The 22,452-nt window shown below is 36.7% G+C and overlaps 1 protein-coding gene and 1 pseudogene across 3 annotated transcripts in view; one reads left to right on the top strand and one right to left on the bottom strand.

Moving 5' to 3' along the window:
- ZRANB3 (zinc finger RANBP2-type containing 3) overlaps nucleotides 1–22,452 on the bottom strand; it is a 312,440-nt gene that overhangs the window by 196,734 nt on the left and 93,254 nt on the right. The gene's annotated exons all lie outside the window — the stretch shown is intronic.
- On the top strand, nucleotides 14,372–15,159 carry LOC116866899 (annotated as a pseudogene).

Raw genomic sequence — 22,452 nt, 5'->3', positions numbered from 1 at the left:
GTTATTCATTTTAGCCATTCTGACCAGTGTGAAGCAGTATCTCACTGTGGTTTTGATTTCTATTTCCCCGATGCCAAATGATGTTGAGTATTTTTTTCATGTGCCTGTTGGCCATTTGTATGTCTTCTTTGGAGAAATGTCTATTCATGTGAGCAAGACACAAACTTATTAAAGATTTTATTTATTTATTTGACAGACAGATCACAAGTAGGCAGAGAGGCAGGGTGGGTGGGGGAAGCAGGCTCCCTGCTGAGCAGAAAGCCCGATGTGGGGCTCAATCCCTGGACCCAGAGATCATGACCTGAGCCGAAGGCTTAATCCAGTGAGCCACCCAGGTGACCCCAAGACACGAATTTAATGAGGAAGGGAATTGTGAGAAAATCTGGAAGAAGAGTATTCTTAAACAAAGTGATCCATAAGAGCAAGGGCCTGAGATAAGGAAGGAACAAGTAATTAAGAAGCAACAAGGAAGCTAACGAGACTAACATGCACTAAGTCAGGAAAATGGTAGAAAATAAGGTTGGAAGACAGTTGGGAGAGCCTTATGGCATGGAGAGCCTCGTAAGCAACTGCACAGAGTTTGGATTTTCTTAGAATCCTTTGGAGGGAAGCAACATTTTACCTTTTAAAAAAAGATTACTCTGATTCATAGGGGATAAACTGTAGAGGGCAAGAGCAGAAGCAGGAAGAATATTGAGGAGGCACCTGCAGTAGACTAGAAGGGAAACAATGATGTACAAATGAGTGGTAGAGGTGGAGGTGTAAGAAGTGATCAATTTAGGTACATTTTGAAAGAACAGCCAATAGGATTTGTGAATTAATTGGAATGTGGATGTAAAAATAAAAGAAGTCAAGAATGAGCCTGGTGGTGGGTATTAAGGAGGGCAGGTATTGCATGGAGCATTGGGTGTGGTGCATAAACAATGAATTCTGGAACACTGAAAGGAAATAAAATAAAATGAAAAAAAAAAAAAGAATGAATCTTAAGATACTGACTTATGCAATTAACCATAAAAAATGGTAGAGATGCCATTCACTGAGATAAGAAAGACTTGGGAGAAGTAGGTTTGGTGATGACAATCAAGCATTGAACATACAACCTTTGTTGGATACAAATGGATACAAAGGTTGTATCCATTACATTACCAAGATGAACTGTTGAGTAGACAACAGCATATGTGCGTCAAAGGAATGGTAAGGACTGGAGATATAATAAAGTTGAAAGTTATCAGAAACTAAATGGCACAGGAATGAGTGAGGGTTGAAAGTATTCTGAAACATGACAACTTGACTGTGGCTTTTTCCTTTCTATGCCAACTCCAAGTTCTTGAACTTTCTAATGTTAAGCAGCTGCTGAGACCTGCACACTATTATACATCTTAAGGCTCTAGTGAGGTAACATCAGAGCAAACTGGTGTACAGTTACATTGTCCCATGGGTGGCTAACTTACTGAAAAGTAGCATCACTATAATAACTTGGCTTCCAGGTATCTGAAGACCCCCATGGTAAAATTACCTCTAATCTCTTGGAATATGCTGTATTTTCCTATTATAAAACAGATGAGTATTCCCTACTTTAGAAGGAGAGTAGTTCAAGTAGATTAGAGAGCATTACACTTCCTTTAGGATTCTCTAGTGGGCTGTCCTTACACTTCAGGCTCTGTACCTATTATGAATTCCAGGATTCCTGCAGTTAAGGACAGTTCAACAACCAGACATGATTTTCAGTGAGCCATCATAAAAAAAAACAAAGGACCATGTAAGAGGCTCCAACATATGAAAGAACAGAGTAAGACTGAATAATCAGAACATGTACCTATTGAAAAAGGAAGTGCTAGAAAAGAAAAGACTTGCACTAAAATTGTTAGAGCATTTACATAATTTCTAATACAACACACATACACACTGAAGCTTAAAACCATGATTTTCAAGCTATTAAAATAAGCACATGAATTTAAAAAAAGATCATTATTGACACCTAATTAAGTAGATGGGAAGATGAAGTGCAAGGATTATCTCAAAATACAGAGCACAGACTTAAGTAAATGATAATAGTAACAGAAAAGAAACATTACTTGGATAGACCCAAAAAATTAATATGTGAAAAATATGTATTCAAAAAGAGAAAAGACACCATGTGAAAAAGAGGGAACAATTAAGTAAGTAATAAAAGAAAAGTTCTCCAGGCTGAAAAAATATCTAATTGGAAAAGGTAACTACGTTTCAGTTTGGAAGAGAAAAGACAAATATCTACTCATATCATTATAAAATTATTGATCTAAAGAATAGGAAAAAACCTTGTAAATGTTCAGACAGAAAGAACAACCATCCATAAATGGAAAAACCAAGATGGCATTCTTATCATCAACACTAGAAGCTAAAAAACCATGAAGGAGGATCTGGACTACCTAAAAAGAAAGCAGAACTCATGAATCTTTTATCTAGCCAAGATTCCCCTTATTTGTAAGCAACAGCAAAAAGATATTTGAGGCCAACCAATATCTCCAAGATTATAAAACACAAGTAAACCAGAGGAGGAAAAATGCTTACGAAAATAACCAAACAAAAAACACACCTTAACACAGATTCAAAACAGGAGAAGATAAAAAGGAAATCCTGTCAACAATGAAGGTTCATATCCATGAATATAATGGGTGCTGTGTATTCTACTTAAGGACTCTAGAAGCAAAAGGGACATATTCTGAAAATCGGTAAGTGAAAAATTAAAGAGAGGTAATAAAGGAGAGGGGGTACTAACACTCTTCTAAAGCAGAACACCAAACATAATTTTTAAAGTCAGGAGACTAACTGAAATTACCTAAGAAATAAGAGTATAGGGAGAAGAGAAGAGAGCTATGGCTGAACCCTGCAGGACTCCAACAAATAGGGGTAAAAGTGGAGAAGGACCCAGCAAAAAGGACTGAGAAGGAGTGCCCATTAATATAAAAAGATATAAGAGGAATGTGATGCCCTAGAAGCCAAATAAAGACATCCTTTTGAGAAGGGGAGAATGAACAACTATAGTAAAGGCTTCTTTAAAAAAAATCTAGTAAAATGAGGTCTGAGAATTGGCCCTTTGATTTGGGAAGAGATCATTCATAACTCTACAAGAGCAACGCTGATAAAATGGTAGGAGACAAAAGCCTCCTGTGAGTAGGTTCAAGAGAGAATGGGAAGATAGAAAAGGGAAACAGAAAATAGAGATTACTGGCGCAAGGAATTATCCTGTAAAAGGAAGCAGAGAAACATGGTAGTAGTTGGCAGGAAAACTAGGGCCCAGAGAAGACTTTTTTTAAAAACACAGAATAGTATAAATAGCCCAGGTTAAGTATCTTATTGATCCTATGAGTGAAATATCTAGCAGGCAGATAGAAGTGTGGATCAGGAACTAAGGAATCAAGTGAAGACAATAACTAAAAATGAGAAAGGAGCTACGCATGAAGATGATCATAGAGAAAACGGAAATGAATGAGGTTCTCATGTGTAAATTGTAAAAAGATAGGAATTTTTCATGGCTAGTACCTTGGGAAACAACCTCATTTAGGAAAAAAAGGGAAAGAAGGAAAGTTGAAAGAGAACAGGGATTAGGGTTTAAGAAGCCATGGGGAAATACATTAACAGAGAAAATGGGTTAAGTGTCCAAATGCCACAGAGATGTTGCAAAGGATGAGGGCTAAAAGGCCATCATAAAAGTTACCAGGAGCTTACTTGTAAGCGTTATTGCAAAAGTGGTTAAGAAGACGGTGGGCAGCAAAAAATGGGAGTCAACAGATATAGAGTAATTAAAAAGAAATTTTGGTAGCAAAAAAAAAAAAAAAAGGTTAAAAATAGAGCAATAGCATAGAACATGTTGGAAACGTTAAGAGTGGGCAAGGGGTCAAAACTTCGAAAGAAAACAAGGAAGCTGACTGATGAAGGCCTAACTGCGTTACCATAATTTAAAAAGTGAAAATATGGCCAATACAATTTCTCACTTCAGAGAAATTTTACACCACATTAGATTGAAACTAAATTTTACTTTGTAATCAAAAGACTACAGCCATAACTGTAATTATCCACAGAAATAAAAATAGCTTTTTCTCTCATTGGGAAATGGCAAGCACAATGTGAGTTACAGGTACTTTAACCTATAGTTAAAAAGTAAACTTCCTTCTTTAAAGGAGTATCTATTGTATTTGCCAAGCCTGGTGTGATGTGCCAACAGCCATATAATTCTATCTGAATTTTACAAGCAGTTCAGTTTTCCAGTGTTACAAAAAATAAATAATATTCTTTGTTCCAAATCCATGTTAACTGCTTGAATTATAATTTATCCAGCTTGGCTACAGACATCAAAAAGCAACTTTTCATTTCACTGAGTTGTTTCCAAAAGCTTGAGGCTCCTTATATTAATCATCCACTTACAGTATCAAGACATATATATTCCAGTGTTTGCAGCAGCCATATCTTTGGATGCACATGCTCGGTGTTTGCTATTTTTAGCTCAAATTTTCACACAGCTAGAAGAGAGAAAGCTAAACAGCATTATAGTTTTCTGAGAATCATTTTACCCACCAGCTAAATTTCTAATCTAAGACTCACAGAACTGAACAATTTGTGTTTAACTCAAAGCTTTTCTCCAATTTCTTTATATTAAAAAAACCCACCTTTTAAATAACTAACACCCATATTTCTTGAACATATCATGTCTGTAAAAAGCAAGCAGCAAAAGAGTATTTTGGTAACACTACAGCAAGAGAACAGCCAGAGAATATTTTGGCAACACTGACAATTCAGTGAGGTGAACACATGTAAGATGAACATATGTAAGATGTTTGGAATGCTAAGTGCAGAAACCAGGACTTGGTACCTGACCACAAAGTCTGCTTAGTCAATTACCATGCACGTTTTGGCCTCAGAAGTGGGCTATTTCCTCTGGGAAAATATTAACCTTCTAGATATTTACACACAGTTTGTCCTTGAGGAACAATCAACCATCTATATACTAAACTATATTATATACCATATTACGCTTTTATATATATACCTGACCAGTGCTAACTTAATGCAACTTGAACAAACCTCACGCACTCTCCCCAGAGACAGAACTACAGGGACCATGGTTTCAGAAGATCAAATCACAATACTTTCTGCAGCCAGGGCAAAGTCTCAAAATACTTTCCCCTCATAACTACAAAAGTTCAACATAATAAAATGGCCTTTATTTTGTTTAGCTTTAATATTATTTTTTGAACAAGGGATATATCCACATGTACACAATTCAAGAGGTACAAATATGGAAAGTCCTTCTCCAATCTCTATTCGTCAAGTGTGTCCCAGATACTAGCTGCTCTGAAAATGACAAAGTTACCAATTTCTTGTGTAGCCTTTTAGAAATATTTTGTTTAAGCATGGGTGTGTGTGTGTGTGTGTACACACACACATATCAAATAACATTAGATTTAACCTTTCTTGATCTTGTGTAAAATCCCAAAAGTGTACAATATAGCATGTGACAGGATGAAAAAGAAAAGGAAAAAAACTGAGGTGGAAATATTTTTTTAGGGGTGCCTGGGTGGCTCAGATAGTTAAGTGTCTGCCTTCAGCTCAGGTCATGATCTCCAGGTTTGGGGATTGAGCCCCATGTCTGGCAACCAGCTCAGCAGGGAGTCTGCTTCTCCCTTTCCCTCTGCCTCTCCCCCTAATTCTGATGTCTCTCTCTCAAATGAATAAATAAAATCTCTAAAACTATATATATTTTTAAATTCTTGTTTCTATTGCTTTGGCAAATGACAAGTGTGTGTGTATATATATATATACACATATATATATGTGTATATATATATACACGTACATATATATACATACATACATACACACACATATAGTCAGGAAACCTTCAAGTTCAGCTCTTCTCTAGCTTGGCCTCTTCATAGACCCCTGGGATAGAACCACTTTCTGGAAAAGCTCTCCTGGGCTTCCCAGATGCTCCTGATTCTCCTCCTAACTCTAATCTCTATCTCTTTACTCTATGCCTCCACCTCCACCCACCTCGTTTGGTGTTCAACCTTTATAATCATCTTCTCTTTGTGTTCTACCTCTATTCCTAAGGCTCACATCCATTCTCTTAGTTTGAAGTGATACTCATATAAGTCCTAAATCTGTACCTAAGGTTTTTAGCATATGCCCCAGATTCACATTTAAAACCATTATTTGGGGCGCCTGGCTGGCTCAGTGGGTTAAGCCTCTGCCTTCGGCTCAGGTCATGGTCTTGGGGCCCTGGGATCGAGCCCCGCATAGGGCTCTCTGCTCAGCAGGGAGCCTGCTTCCCCTCCTCTCTCTCTCTGCCTGCCTCTCTGCCTGCTTGTGATCGCTGTCAAAAAAATAAACAAAATATTAAAAAAAAAATAAAAATAAAACCACTATTTGGACATCTTTTTTCCCTTGATACCCTGAAGTTATTATCACATGTTACACATGTTGATATCTGAAACTAAAGCTAAGTAAACCTTAGACATATACAAAATAAAATAAAATAAAATAAAGATTTCTAAAGGAATTATTCAAACAATTGATCTGAGTCTGTGATTCTTGTCCTTGGGCCAGAAATTTCTGTTTAAAATTAAAATTACAAAACAACAGTATTTATTTTGGTTGCATATCAAACCAGTCTGCTGGATTTCTGTAAAACCTTAAAGCAGTGCTTTTATTTGCAAGTATATGATTAAATATATCCTAGACCTCTATATCCAGCTTCCTCATCTCATCTATTTTATGAAATGACTAAGGCAAGTAGGCTGAGCTGTGATCAAATGAGGTAAGAGAGTGCTCTGTAAATGGAAAGATACCATAAAAACTTTATTGTTGTTTTGCTGATGGTAAGTTCTGTTCAACAAATAACGATGCTCAGTGTCAGTAACTAAATACTGGCAATAGATATAGGGGACTTACAGAGAACAGGAGCTTCAAATTTAGGCATTAAAAACAAAAGGATATGAGATTGACTTTAAAAACTGGTTTTATAAACAATGTTTCCTTTAGGATGCAAGCCAAGAATAGAAACTCAATTCAAAATGGCTTAATCATGAAAAATAATTAATATATCACATAATTCATTACAGGAAATTCTGGAGTGGGATGGTTCCAGGGTGGTTAATTCCACAGCCCATTCATATCATCTTTCTATTCTGTCATCCTAAGTAAGCTCCAGACAATTCATCCTTACCCACCAATGTTCAGAAGCACAGGGAAAAGAGTCCTTAAAGAATTCTAGAGTCTGTTAATAGGAAAGTAAGAGAAGAAAGACTTTAGGTAAAGCAACTCACATGTGCTACACCTGTTACGACTTTGAAAATCACCTGGGTGGCTCAGTTAGTTAAGTGTCTGCCCTCAGTTCAGGTCATGATCCTGGCATCTAGGATCCAACCCTGCAATTGGGCTCCCTGCTCAGCAGGGAGTCTGCTTATCCCTCTCCCTTTGCTCCTCCCCCTGCTTGTGCATGCACGCTTTCTCTCTCATTCTTAAATAAATAAAATCTCAAAAAAATAAAAAAGAAAAACCAACCAAGTTAGAATGATATTCAGTGCTTTGTTTTCTTTTAGCTCTTTTTACCCATTATGAAACACGAGTCATACAGAAAGGGCATAAAAGGTACCTAAAAGTTGTGAGGTAATGTGAACAAATCCTATGTGTATACCAAAAACCAAGTAAGTTTTTAAAAAGAATTGCTGTTTCTGTTCATGAGCATTAAAAAAATTAAACTAGTCCCTAATGCTTGATAATACCTTGAAAATATTGTGCTTCATTAGTCTGACTTCATTAGCACAAAATTGCCCCATAACTTTTACTAATAAGAGCAAAATAGGAAAAAAATCTCTGTATTCGCCTAGATGGCTTTTTAAAAAAGGTGTGTATCAGCTGTTTTGAGAGAATTATTATTGTTTTCAGGATGTATAATAATTCCCACTGGGCCATTGTATCACATATTAGCTTTTACACAATTATTTATTCTTGTTTATAAAGCTTCAGGTCTAAAGAGTTGATTATTCCTACAGCAATTAGTGGAAGATTTTTAAGGCTTAATTAGACAATAACAAACGGTAACATTCATTAGAATATATTAGAGTTACAAAGAAAATACAGTTTATATAAAAAGAAACTAAGAAGTAAGTTAGGTCTGCTTAATCTATCCTAAAGTGATTTTAAAGGTAGAAAAAATGATTCAATAGTACCAAAATTGCTTTGTTAATAAAGACATGTACATCAGTGATACTTAAATGTAGACAAGTAGATGGAGAAATAAGTTAAATAATTTATTACAAATTGAGAGCCTCTCTCAGAGTATAATAGAATATAATAGGAATTCTTTATTAATTCCTTTTTTGCCTGGCTTTAGATTTATTGAATTATATGTAAATAACGCCTGAAAATATTTCAAAAATGAGAATACATTTACAAACCTAAGAATAAAGCACAAAATAAAAACAACTCAACTTTCATATTGTTTCAAGTTACTTCTTTAAGTAGTAAGTAAGTAAGTAAGAGACTTGAGCCACTTGCACGTAATAAAAAGCCAAATAGTAATGGTTAAAACAGATAGGATTGTTTTCTACCTCACCCACCACCACACCCCCTTCTTCAACCAGAAGTTTGGAGTTAGGTAAGTCCACGCTGGAGCAGCAGCCAAGTACCAGAGGACTCTACAGTCTTCTTGACCTTTCCTTCCAGGTAGGTTAAAAGATAGCTGGCACAGTTCCAGGTTTGGCATCAATATTTGATGAGGGAGAAAAGAAGAGGATAAAAGGGTACTTGTCAAACAAGCTGACTCTATTTTAACAAGTTTTTCCAGAATCACCATCCAGTGACTTCTACTGGTGTCTCACTGGCACACAGTTTCACATAAGCACTCCTAATCAAAATGGAGTTTGGAAAAAAATGTTCCAGCTGGTCACATAGACCCCCATGCCCAGGGTTATATTTGTGAAGGAAAAGGTAACAAGGGATTTGGGAAAGCAACCGCAGGCTCTGCCACAAATTCCAAGGTCAATTTTAAGTAAGAGTGATTTGGAAACACTATAGCCTTTGTCACATTCAGATCAAGTCAGCTCTGGGGTTTTACTGAAATCTGTATCAAATAGGTATATGGCCATGGCTATACTCAAGAAGAAAAGAAATACTTCATTTCATATTGACTATCACAGTTACTGATAATGCAAGTTAAAAGTCTGGAAGCTAGAAAAGTCAGTTCTCTTATTACTATGATGCTCTGCATGCATGCACTCCTATGTTTCAGGTAATACCTCAATTATTTCACTTTTCTCTATTCCAACTATTGTAAAAGCCTCTACTCATTCAGTGTTCCACAGTAACAAGTATTTAGCTTGAGTATGTGCAAGAGGAAAAATGCCTCACTCAATCCGAAATGTAAAACAGCACCATATTCACATAACTAAATAAAGCAGTTATTCAGATAATCCAGAAACTTTTAGAGTACTATTTTTTGGATTATAATCCACATGAAAAACTCAGCACTAAACAATTAAAAACAAGAATTCTGACTGCTTTAAAACAAGAGTTTGCAAATTACTGTCCATGGGCCAAATCTGGCCTACCAATTAATTTTGTAAATAAAGTTTTAGAGGAATACAGTTGAGCTTGTTCATTTATATATTATTAATGGCTAATTTTGTGTGACTAAGACAGAACTGAATAGTAGTAACAGGGATTTATGGCATGGAAAGTCGAAAATATTTACTATTTGGCCCTTAATAGAAAAAATCTGCCAACCTCTGTCTTAGAATATATTCATGAACTACCTTTAATGACCTAAAGGAAGCTTCTGGTACAGTGCCAAAGTATTGTGAATTTGGCATGATAAATAAAACCTTTCTATTAACACTGTATGAAGAAACAAAATCTGGATTTATCAGAAGAATGAGCAAAGCCCATACAAACAGATGTAATTTTATGGGACTAAGTTCAAAGAACTGTGCTTAATTACAGAACTGTTATAAATTCAGAATTGAGGAAATACAAAATAATAGTTGAGAAAGAAATCAGATGACATGGGGCGCCTGGGTGGCTCAGTGGGTTAAAGCCTCTGCTTTCAGCTCAGGTCATGATCCCAGGGTCCTGGGATCAAGCCCCGTATCGGGCTCTTTGCTCAGCAGGGAGCCTGCTTCTTCCTCTCTCTCTGCCTGCCTCTCTGCCTGCTTGTGATCTCTCTGTCAAATAAATAAATAAAAAAAAATCTTAAAAAAAAAAAAAAGAAAGAAATCAGATGACATAGATAGAAAGAGTTACAATGTCACAAAGACAGCCAATTAGAGAAAAAGTAGTCTCAAATTGTTAAAATTTTGTGCTTTACTTCCTTTGGCCAAATCCTGAAATCTTTCTCTTTCAAAAGCATGTTATCATCATTCTTTACAAATACCACTCAAAGTACAACTCATTTATAAGAACAACAGAAAATATTAAGCAATATAACATTTCTTACAACATTCTGACATCATTATCTTGTGACTTAATGTGCCTGGGAAGAAATGTGCTGCCTAATCTTATATGCTTTTCTTTCAAGAATATACACTGAACGTCTATAAAAAGCCAATCTAGGAATTGAGGAGACTACAGTTTATATGTCCTCATCCCCATTACTTCCTAGGTGTAACTTAGTAAGTGCTCCTCTAAACTTTGAGTCTGTGGCCTTTGTTCCCACAGCCTTGGACATATTTTAAAAATCTGTGAATTATAGTTGATGGCATATATAATACATCACCAGTTGAATGTACCTTTAAGAACCTAATGCTATCTGAGGTTGTAGTTTAAAAACACTGTATTTCTTTCTTCCAGCTTTACTGAGGTATGACTGACAAGCAAAAATAAAATATATTTAAGGTATACAATGAGATGTTCTAATATATATATACCACAAACAAGTTAATTAACATACCCAGCTCTTCACACAGTTACCATTTTTGTGCATATGTGGTGAGAACACTTGAAACCTACTCTCTTAACGTTTCAAGTATATAAGATATGATTATTAACTATAGTCACCATGCCATGTTTTAGGTCTTCAGAATTCATTCATCTTACAACTGAAAGTTTGTACCCTTTGACCAACATCTCTTTCCCTACACCCCAGTAACCACCATTCTACTCTACTACATTGAATTTGACCTTTTTTTAGATTTCACATATAAGTGAGACTGAGCATTATTTCTCTTTTTATGTCTGGCTTATTTCACTCAGCATAATGTCCTCATTTCATCAGCGTTGTCGAAAACAACAGGACTACTTTTTTAAGGTTGAATAATATATTCCTGCATGTGTGTGTCTGGGTGTATATAAACCACCACAATTTTTTCTATCCAGTCCACTAACAACAGCTATCTTATGTTGGCTACTGTGAATAATGCTGCAATGAATATGGGAGTGCAAATATCTCTTCCAGATACTGATTCCATTTCCTTTGGATATATATCCAGAACTGTGATTGCTGGGTATTGTGGTAGTTTTATGTTTAATATTTTGAGGAACCACCATACTATTTTCCATAATAGCTGCACCAATTTACAGTGTTATCAATAGTGCACAAAGGTTTCCACTTCTCCACATTCTGACAAACACTTCTTAAATCTTTTAACTTTTTATTATTACAAGTGTTGGAGAGGATGTAGAGAAAAGGGAACCCTCTTATACTGTTGGTGGGAATGCAAGTTGGTGCAGCCACTTTGGAAAACAATGTGGAGACTCCAAAAAAATTAAAAATAGAGCTACCCTATGCCCTACAATTGCTCTACTGGGTATTTACCCCAAAGATACAAATGTAGTGAAAAAAAGGCCCATATGTACCCCAATGTTCATAGCAGCAATGGCCACAGTCACCAACTGTGGAAAGAACCAAGATGCCCTTCAACAGACGAATGGATAAAGAATATATGGTCCATATATACAATGGAATATTACGCCTCCGTCAGAAAGGATGAATACTCAACTTTTGTATCAACATGTACGGGATTGGAGGAAATTATGCTGAGTGAAATGAGCAAAGAAAGTCAATTATCATGAGGTTTCACTTACTTGTGGAACATAAGGAATAACATGGAGAACATTAGGAGAAAGAAAGTAAAAGTGAATTGGGGGAAATCAGAGGGGGAGACAAATCATGAGAGAATGTGGACTCTGAAAACAAACTGAGGGTTTTGAAAGAAGGGGTAAATGGATGAGGGTGGTGGTGGGTATTAAGGAGGGTACCTATTGCATGGAGCACTGGGTGTGGTGCATAAACAATGAATCTTGGAACACTAAAAAAATAAAATTAAATTAAAAAAATTATAATAACAATAGCTCTCCTAGCAGGTATGAGGTGATATCTCATTGTGACTTTGACTCATTTGTATTTCCCTGAAGATGAATGATATAGAGAACATTTTCATGTACCTACTGGCTATTTGCATATCTTTTTTAAAAGAAATGTCTATTCAAGTCCTCAGTCCATTTTTGATCAGATTATTTGTTTTTTTGCTATTGAGTTGTAGGAGTTTCTTAAATATTTTAGATATAAATGCTTTAACAGATATACAGTTTGCAAATATTTTCTCCCATTCGATTGGCTGCCTTTTCATTTTGTTTCCTTTGCTGTGCAGAAAATTTTTACTTTGATGTGGTTCCTCGCCATCTGCCTCTCCCCCCAGCTCATGTGCTCTCTCACTCTCTCAAATAAAATAAATAAAATCTCAAAAAGAAAAAAAAGAAAAGCATTCGATTTCATTCTTTGGCATGTGGATAACTACTATCTCCCATACCATTTACTGAACAGATTATCTTTTCCCTATTGTGTATTCTTGGAGACTTTGTTGAAGATTAGTTGACTATATATATAGGACTTTATTTTTAGGCTCTCTATTCTGTTACATTGGTTTACTATGTCTGTTTTTATGTCTGTTTTGATAACAATAGCTTTGTTATATAATTAAAAATAAAGACATGTGATGATGCCAGTTTTGTTCTTTCTCAAGATTGCTTTGGCTACTCAAGGTCTTCTATGGTTCCATTTGAATTTTAGGATAGTTTTGCCTATTTCTGTGAAAAATGCCATTGGATTTTTGACAGACTGCATTGAATCTGCAGATTGCTTGGGTAGTATGGACATTTTAACAATATTAATTTTTCTAATCCATGAACACAAGATATATTTTCATTTATTTGTAGCTTCTTCAATTTCTTTCATCAATGTCTTATAGTTTTTGTGTACTGATCTTTCACATCCTTGAATTTATTCTTAAGTATCTTACTTTTTTTGACACTATCATAAATGGGATTGTTTACTTAGTTTCTCTTTCTGATAGTTCATTGTATAGAAATGCAACTGATTTTTGTATATTGACTGATTTTGTATATTAACTGACTTTTTTAGTTTTAATAGTTTTGCTGTGGAATCTTTAGGGTGCTGTTTTTTGGTTTTGTTTTTTTTTTTAAGATTTTATTTATTTGGGGCGCCTGGATTGCTCAGTGGGTTAAGCCTCTGCCTTCAGCTCAGGTCACGATCTCAGGGTCCTGGGATCAAGCCCCACATCAGGCTCTCTGCCCAGCACGGAGCCTGCTTACTCCTCTCTCTCTGGCTGCCTGTATGCCTACTTGCGATCTCTCTCTGTCAAATAAATAAATAAAATTAGAAAAAAACGATTTTATTTATTTGAAGGAAAGCATGAGAGAGAGAGAGAGAGCGCACATGAACAGGGGGAGGGGTAGGGGGAAAGGGAGAAGCAGATGTGGGACTCAATTCCAGGACCCTGGGATCATGACTTGAGCCAAAGGCAAACACTTAACTGACTGACCTCCCCAGGCATCCTAGGGTTTTTATATGTAAAATAGAGACCATTTTACTTTTTCCTTTTGAATTTCAATGCCTTTTATTTATCTTTTCTTTTTTTTTTTTTCCTAATTGCTTTGGCTGGGAATTCCAGTACTATGCTGAATAGAAGAGGCAAGAGTAAAAACACAACATTTCTGACCTATATGCATGTAAATGTTGTAAATTCAGAGATCTCTAAAGAGCTGGAGAAAAATGTGGTTCTAGCGGTTACTTCCAGGAAAGGAAATTGAGGGACTGGGGGACTTAGCAGGTGAAAGGAAAAGGAAAACTTTTCACTGTAAAATCTTTCATGCCTTGTTAGTATTATTCCTTATACATATATTAAGATTAAAGACATAAATGGATTATTTTTAAAAACCCTTATCTTACCTAGACACAAGTAAGATACCTTTATCAAATCTAGGCATAGGTCCCTCTCAAATCATGTCATCAACAAAGACATCTCCTTTGGAAATGGAATCACCAACCAATGCAACAGTGACAACTAAAGATTAAATATATAGGCCTAATGCAGCTATGGCTCATGGTTCCAAGAAGCATCTGAAGCATGCAGCAGCTCCAAAGCATTGGATGGGGATAAACTGACCAGTGTGTTTGCCTCTCATCCATTCACTGGTCCCCTTAGAATGACAGAATGTCTCCCTCTCATCACTTTCCTAAGGAACAGACTTAAGTATGCCCTAACGGGAGATGAGGTAAAGAATATCTGTATGCAGCATTTTATTAAGACTGAAGGCAAGATCCAAACTGATATAACCTACCCTGCTGGCTTTATGGCTGTCATCAGCATTGTCAAGACTGAGAAGAATTTCTATTTCTGATCTATGGCACCAAGGGTCACTTTGCTCTTCACTGGATTACACCTGAGCAGACCAAGTATAATTTGTACAAAGTGAGAAAGATCTTTGCAAAAGGAATCCCTCATCTGGTAACCCATGATGCTTGCACCATCCACTATCCTAATCCCCTAATCAAGGTGAATGACACCATTCAGACCATTCAGATTTGGAGACTAGAAAGATGACTGATTTTATCAAGTTTGATAGTGGTAATCTGTGTATGGTAACTGGAGGTACTAACCTGGGAAGAATTGGTGTGACCACCCATAGACAGAAACACCCTGGTTCTTTTGATGTTCCTGTGAAAGATGCCAATAGCAATAGCTATGCCACCACCTCCCCAACATTTTTGTTAATGGCAAAGGCAACAAACCATGGGTTTCTATTCTCTATGGAAAGGGTATCTGCCTCACCATTGCTAAAGAGAAAGATAAGAGACTTGCAGCTAATCAGAGCACTGGGTAAAATGGTCCCTAGATGATCTGATTGGAAGTCTTTATACTTAATTAAGGATAATACTTCATGAAAATAAATAAATAAATAAATATTCAATTAGCATGCCCAATGCATTAGCTAGCTTTCAGCACTTTAGGGGAAATACTTTAATTGGTTCATTAGATCCATGGGAGCCAGCTATTTTACATTAAAAAAAAAATCAAGGAGAAATGATCAGTAAAGGAAGCAACAAACTCAGAATTTTCTTTTTGAAAGGAAGAGAAAGGTAAAAGAAAGGTAAAAGAAAGCAATAAAATGTGTACCACAGAACTTGATACCCTTAACAGTGGAAAACAAGAATTAGAAACCAAGAGATGAAATTAAGAATAAGCACATAAAATGGTCATGGACGCTTAATGTTGCCACTCTCAAAAGATACCAACAGTATACATGTGCAAGAAACAGAGAAACAGCTACTTTTTTTTTTAATTTTTAAATTAATTTTTGTGTGTGTGTTCCAAAATTCATTGTTTATGCACCACACCCAGTGTTCCATGCAATACATGCCCTCCTTAATACCCCCCACCAGGCTCACCCAACCCCCAACCCCCACCCCTCCAAACCCTCAGAAACAGCTACTTCTGCTCAGAGGAAAACAATGACTCTAAGTGTGTAAGTCTTCTCCTGTATATTTGTGGTGGAGGGTGGGGGCAGGAGGAGGTAGGAAAAAGATTGAATGGTAACTTCAGCTTCACTCTTATTCTAGGTCTTCACAGCAGCAGAGTATTATATTGAAGGTATAGCCACCAGCACATTGCAGGAGTGCAACAGGGGACAGGCATGGGAAGTCCACTGTATTCCACATATGTAATCAAAGTTACTAATGAAAACATTGATTTACAGCATAAAAACAACCCCTCAGATTAGAATTAGGTTTTTGGGGGTGCCTGCATGGCTCACTCAGTTAAGCGTCCAACTCTTAATTTTGGCTCAGGTCATGATCTCAGGGTTGTGAGATCTAGCCCTGCGGCAAGCTCTGCGCTGGGCATGGAGCCTGCTTGGGATTCTCATTCTTCCCCTCCCTTTGCCCCTTGCCCCACCTCTCTCCATCTCTTAAAAAAAAAAAAAAGAACTAGATTTTTGGATAAGGAAATGGAAGAAGGGTTTCTGATTAAAGAGAAGTTTTAAGAAGATACATAGTATGTTCAAATGCTATCTTTAACTAGAAATCTTATTTCTTCATCACAGTGAATCCATCTTATTGTTATAATAAATGAACTTTCTTTAAAAACATAAACCCATAGGACAGAAGGAGAAAACAGCAAGCAAATATCAGAAGGTGAAACCAGATGAACAACTGAAAAGCACTTTAGGAGACCTAAGTGAAACCCTACTTCAGCAGGAAATAAAGTTGAAAAGCAACTTGAGTGGCACTGAGTAACCCCCAAAGAGCTCAGAAAGTGGCAGAATAAGGTACTTTTCCAATTTGGGTAAAAATAGGGAAGAAAACAATATGATTAGTTAAAAGCTTATGAAACAGTTAAACTCTCAGATTCTCTACTTGATACAATGCCCTCCCACACCCTATCAAATGTCTGAGTTTATCCTCTGAAGAGAGTGAAACAGAGTTTATCATTAGACAGAGAAAGATCACTAGACATTTAAGCACAACTAATAATATTAAAGATAGATAATATTCAAAACATACTGAAAGACAGCAAGTTGAAGGAAATCGCGACTGTTTAAAGAGAAAATAACTCAAGAAAAATTGTCATTGATATTCTCAGAAAGGAGATATTACCCATGAAGTAAGAACAGAATGTAATACAAAACACTCAGAGAACAAAAAATAGCGCTTGAAAATTAAAAAACAAAACCAGAGATCAAAAGCTTAACAGAATAGAAAGATACAGTTGAGGAGAATTCTCACAAAGAAGCACAAAAAGATAATGAGATGAAAACAGGAAAAAAGAGAAAAGAACCAACTCAAAACATACAATATCTGAATAATGTGTAAAGAATAAAAAGAGAAAACAAGGAGGATATCAACTATACTGATATTAACAATTTTTAAAGTTCTCCAACTAAAGGAAGTTGAGTTTTCAATACTGAAATGGCCCAAGCAGTGTCTAGCACATAATATGAAAATAACCTAATAAGCAATGTCTAAAACTGGAAAATAAAAAAGGGTACAAACAATTAATTGTTCAGAAAGATTTATTTCCTGATTAAGAGAACCATAGCTTCCTAATGAAATTAAAGTCACAGGAGCTATGCTTTCTTTGCTATGTTGAATTCAAGTAACCTGCTTTGAGGATACTAACGAATAATTATTCCACAGAGAGTTTAATTCATTTCCAACTAATATGTACTGAACTCCTAAATCGTGGTAAGCTTTTTTGATTAAAAAAAAAAAAAGTCCTAAATTTAAAAGATCTTGAGCCTATGGAGGCTTAGTACAAATTAAGTTGTGTAAACATTTATTTATACTAATAGGTAAAAGACTGTCATATAAAATAGGAGGTAATCTTACTCTAAATGACATTCTAGAATAATAGAAGCAACAGGATCATAGGACCAAAGGGAAAAAAGTATAGATGGAAAAATTTCAGGTCAATACTAGTTTTTCCATGGTAAGAATAAACCAATTTTAAGTCTTATTATAGAACTACAATAATCAAAGCAATGTGGTATTTGTCCAAAGTTGGTATATGAATCAACAGAACAGATCAGAGTTGAGAAATACACCCACACATACATGGTCAATTGATTTTCAGCAAACATACCAGGGTAATTTGATGGAGAAAGGACAGACTTCTCTACAAATGGTACTAGAGTAACTGGGCATGGAAAACAGAACAAAACAAAGCCTCAAAATCTACCTCACACCATACATAAAACTATACAAAATTTAAGTTGAAATGTATTATAGAAATAGATGTAAGAGATAAAAATACAAATTTGTGGGGACATCTAGGTGGCTCAGTCGGTTAAGTGTCCAACTCTAGGTTTCAGCTCAGATAATGATCTTGGTGTCATGAGATCAAGCCCTGTGTCAGGCTCTGTGCTTAGTGTAGAGACTGCTTGAGATTCTTTCTCCCTCTCCTTTTGCCTCTCACCCTGTACATGCTCTCCCTAAATAAATAAAATATTTTTTAAAATATATAAATCTGTGGAAGAAAACAGAAAAAAATCTGTGATATTGATTTACTCTTTCTCTTAGATAAGACACAAAAAGCACAAACTACTGAAAAGCTGATAAACTGGACTTCATCAAAATTAACATCTGCTTTTCAAAAGACACTGCTAAAATAAGTCACAGCCTAGGAGAACAAGTATGTACAAGCCCCCAAAAGACTTGTATTCAGAGTATATAAACAACACTTAAATTCAATAAGAAGATAATGCGATTATTAAAATGGACAAGAGATCTGAATAGATATCTCACCAAAAAGATGTACAGATGGCCAAGAGTCACACAAAAAATGTGCTCAACATCATTAGTCATCTGAGAACTGAAAATTAAAACCACAATAAGATACCATTACACAACTAGTAGAATGACTAAAATTAAAAAGATTTAGAAGGCCAAATCTTGGCAAGGATGCAGGGTGACTAGAATCCTCATATATTTGCTGGGGCAAATCAAAAATATACACCCACTTTAAAAAACAGCACAGTAGTCTCTTATAAAGTTAAACATAAATTTGCCATATGTCATAAAAATCCAACCCACCCCCGAGTATTTACACAAGAGAAATAAAAACATGCCCACACAAAGACCTGCATGTGAATAATTATAGTAGCTTTACTCGTAGCAATGAAAAATTGTAAACAATCCAAATGTCCACCAAATGGCTAGATAAATTTTGGTTACACCCATACAAAAGATTACTACTCAGTAATATAAAGGAATGATACATTCAACAAACAGATCAATCTCAGAAGTATTATGTTAATAAAAGTAGCCAGGCACAAAATGCTACAAATTGTATGACTCCATTTATATGGCAGTTTAGAATAAACAAAATTATAGGGACACAAATCAGTTGTTGTGAAAAGTTAGATTTACAAGAGGTGACTGTTCACAAAAGGGTACAAGGGAGTTCCCTAGGATAAAGGAAGCCTCCTCTATCTTGACTTTGGTGGCTGTTACAAAATTGTGTAAACTTATCCAAACACACTGAACTGCAACACTTTAAAAGGGTGAATTCTACTATATGTAAATTATACTTGAATAAACTGTCCTTAAAACATTTTTAACAAACCATGATGATACTAGAAATAAAGATGTCGATATGATTCCAACTACTGAGATTATAATCTTGGAAAAGACAATGTTTAAGTAATTTTAAAGATCAGAAAGTCTTAAGAGTTAAAAAAATAACAAGAGATTATCAGAATAAGAAAAATGAAGCTAGCAGGAAATCGAAAATACAAAAATAATACATACAAGCACCTCTCAATTACACAACTGGGATCTTAACTGTCAAAATAATCCCAAATAGACCATAATAAAAAATAAGAATTCAAATATTTCTAAAGGAATTTAAACATAAATAGTCATTCAAATATATGAAAATGGGGACTTTTAAGACTCTTAAAAGGTTATAAAAATGGGAATGCTTTTTTTTTTTTAATTTTATTTTTTTTTTTTTAAAGATTTTATTTATTTATTTGACAGACAGAGATCACAAGTAGGCAGAGAGGCAGGCAGAGAGAGAGGAAGGGAAGCAGGCTCCCTGTTGAGCAGAGAGCCCGATGCGGGACTCGATCCCAGGACCCTGAGATCATGACCTGAGCCAAAGGCAGCGGCTTAACCCACTGAGCTACCCAGGCGCCCGGGAATGCTTTTTTTACTCTAAAATTTCAAGTTGAATGATCAGGAACCAAACCCCCTGCACAGTGACCCCTAAGTATGAAAGATATCATAAGTTTCTTGAGCAGCGGAAGCTTTAAGCACCACATCAGGCACCCTCCCTTCCTGGCCTGGAAATCTGCACCAGAAAAAGGAGCCCCACAACATCTGGCTGTGAAAGTCAGAAAGGAGAGCCAGAAGGCTATTGGAAACTGACTCCATTTGAAAGGTCACTGCACAATATCACTCATGCTGAGACAAAGCAGCGAAGGAGTGACTTGAAAAGTGCCTGGGCCACATGTGAGAGAGATTTAATAAGTAATTTTAGGTGTATGCAAGAGGGGCGGGGTTCTGTAGGAACCTTCTCCAAAAATGGAAGGGTTGGTAAGTACCATTTTTCTTCCCTCATTCAACCTACCTAGCCCAACCCAGAAGGGTGCCAGTTGTGGCACCCACTACCTACCCTGTTGACACCACTTGTCCCCATTCTCACCAGCCTGCCCTGGCAGGCACCCCTCCAAAGAACTTCTGCGTCAGTAAACCTGGCAGGCAGTATAAGTGGGGACCACCAAACCCCAAAACAACAACGTTCAAAGTGACTACCACCCTGCCACACCCACAGGGCAGCCCTGGCCAAGACTCATGCACCCTCCAAAGCAACTCCTTGGGGGATGGGAATGGGGCCACACCCATCAGCACATTAACAGCAGCTGCAGCAAGGCATCTCAGCCTGCTGTACAGCAAGCCACGGTAGCCAGCCCCACCCGTCAATGCAATGACAGCAGTCAGCAGCCCACACATGGATCAACTCTGGAGTGCTTGGTTCTGGTGACCAGGGGGATTGATCTCCTAGGGCCCATGGGGCACTCCTACTTGAGGCTATGGTAGCTGAGCTAATACATACTAACAAACACAGAGAGACAAAAAAGAAAAGACCGAGCAACATGTTGCAAATGAAAGAATAAAACCAAACCTCAGAAAATAACTAAACAGGGGCGCCTGGGTGGCTCAGTGGGTTAAAGCCTCTGCCTTCGGCTTAGGTCATGATCCCAGGTCCTGGGATCGAGTCCCGCATCGGGCTCTCTGCTCCACGGAGGGCCTGCTTCCTCCTCTCTCTCTGCCTGCCTCCCTGCCTGCTTGTGATCTCTCTCTCTCTGTCAAATGAATAAATAAAATCTTAAAAGAAAATAACTAAACAAAATGGAGATAAGCAATCTACCTCATTAAGAATTCAAAGTAATGATCATGAAGATGTTCAGTAGACTTGAAAGAAGAGGGGTTGAATTCACCAAGGACTTCAACAAAAAAACTGAAAATATAAAAAAGATCCAATTTGAGCTGAAGAGCTCAATAACTGAAATAAATACACTAGAGGGACTCAACAGGAGATTAGAAGATATAGAACTGATTAGCAATCTGGAAAACAGGTTAGTGGAGGTCATCCAAGCTGAACAGCAAGAAGAAAAAAATGTATTAAAAAATAACAAGGAGGGGTGCCTGGGTGGCTCAGTGGGTTAAAGCCTCCGCCTTCCGCTCAGGTCATGATCCCGAGGTCCTGGGATCGAGCCCCAAATTGGGCTCTCTGCTCAGTGGGGAGCCTGCTTCCCTCTCTCTCTCTGCCTGCCTCTCTGTCTACTTGTGATCTCTGTCTGTCAAATAAATAAAATCTTTAAAAAAATAATAATAAGGATTGGATAAGGGACCACAGAAACAACATCAAGTATACTAACATTCACATTATAGGGCTCCCAGAAGGAGAAGAGAGACAAAGATGCAAAAAACTTATTTGAAAAAATAATGGATGAAAATATTGTTAATCTAAAGAAGGAAATACACAATCAAGTAGCTTCGGGAAGCATGGACAGTCCCAAACAAGATAAACTCAAAGAGATTACCACCAAGACAACTAATAATTAAAATGTGAAAAAATTAAAATAGAGAGTCGTAAGAGCAGCAAGAGAAAAGCAACAAGTTATGCATGAATGACCTCCTCCCCACCATAAGGCTATCACCAAATTCTCAGAGAAACTTGGCAAGCTACAACTCACAACCAAGAATAATTTACCTGGTTAAGGTTATCATTCAGAAGTGAAGGACAGATAAAGAGTTTTCCAGAAAAAGAAAAGTAAAAGGAATTTATCACCCTAACTCAGCCTTAAAATAAATGTTAAAGGGACTTCTTTAAGCAGAAAAGAAAAAGCCACAACTACGTGTACCTGAGTGGCTCAGTGTGTTAAGTGTCCAATTTTTTATTTCGGCTCATGTAGTAAGATCGAGCCCCAAGTCCAGGGCTGTGCCCAGTGGGGAGTGTGCTTGAGATTCTCTCTTTCCCTCTCCTTCTGCCCACCCCTCCCTACACACACACATACACTCTCACTCTCTCTCAAATAAATATATCTTAAAAAAAAAAAAAGAAGAAGTCACAACCAGAAGAAAATTACAAAAGAAATAACTTCAATGGTAAA

Source organism: Lontra canadensis, unplaced genomic scaffold (assembly GCF_010015895.1).
Source record: "Lontra canadensis isolate GAN:19392208 unplaced genomic scaffold, GSC_riverotter_1.0 scaffold11, whole genome shotgun sequence".
NCBI lineage: Eukaryota > Metazoa > Chordata > Mammalia > Carnivora > Mustelidae > Lontra > Lontra canadensis.
The sequence above is the reverse complement of the archived record's forward strand: the minus strand, read 5'-3'. Positions and strand labels throughout refer to the sequence as shown.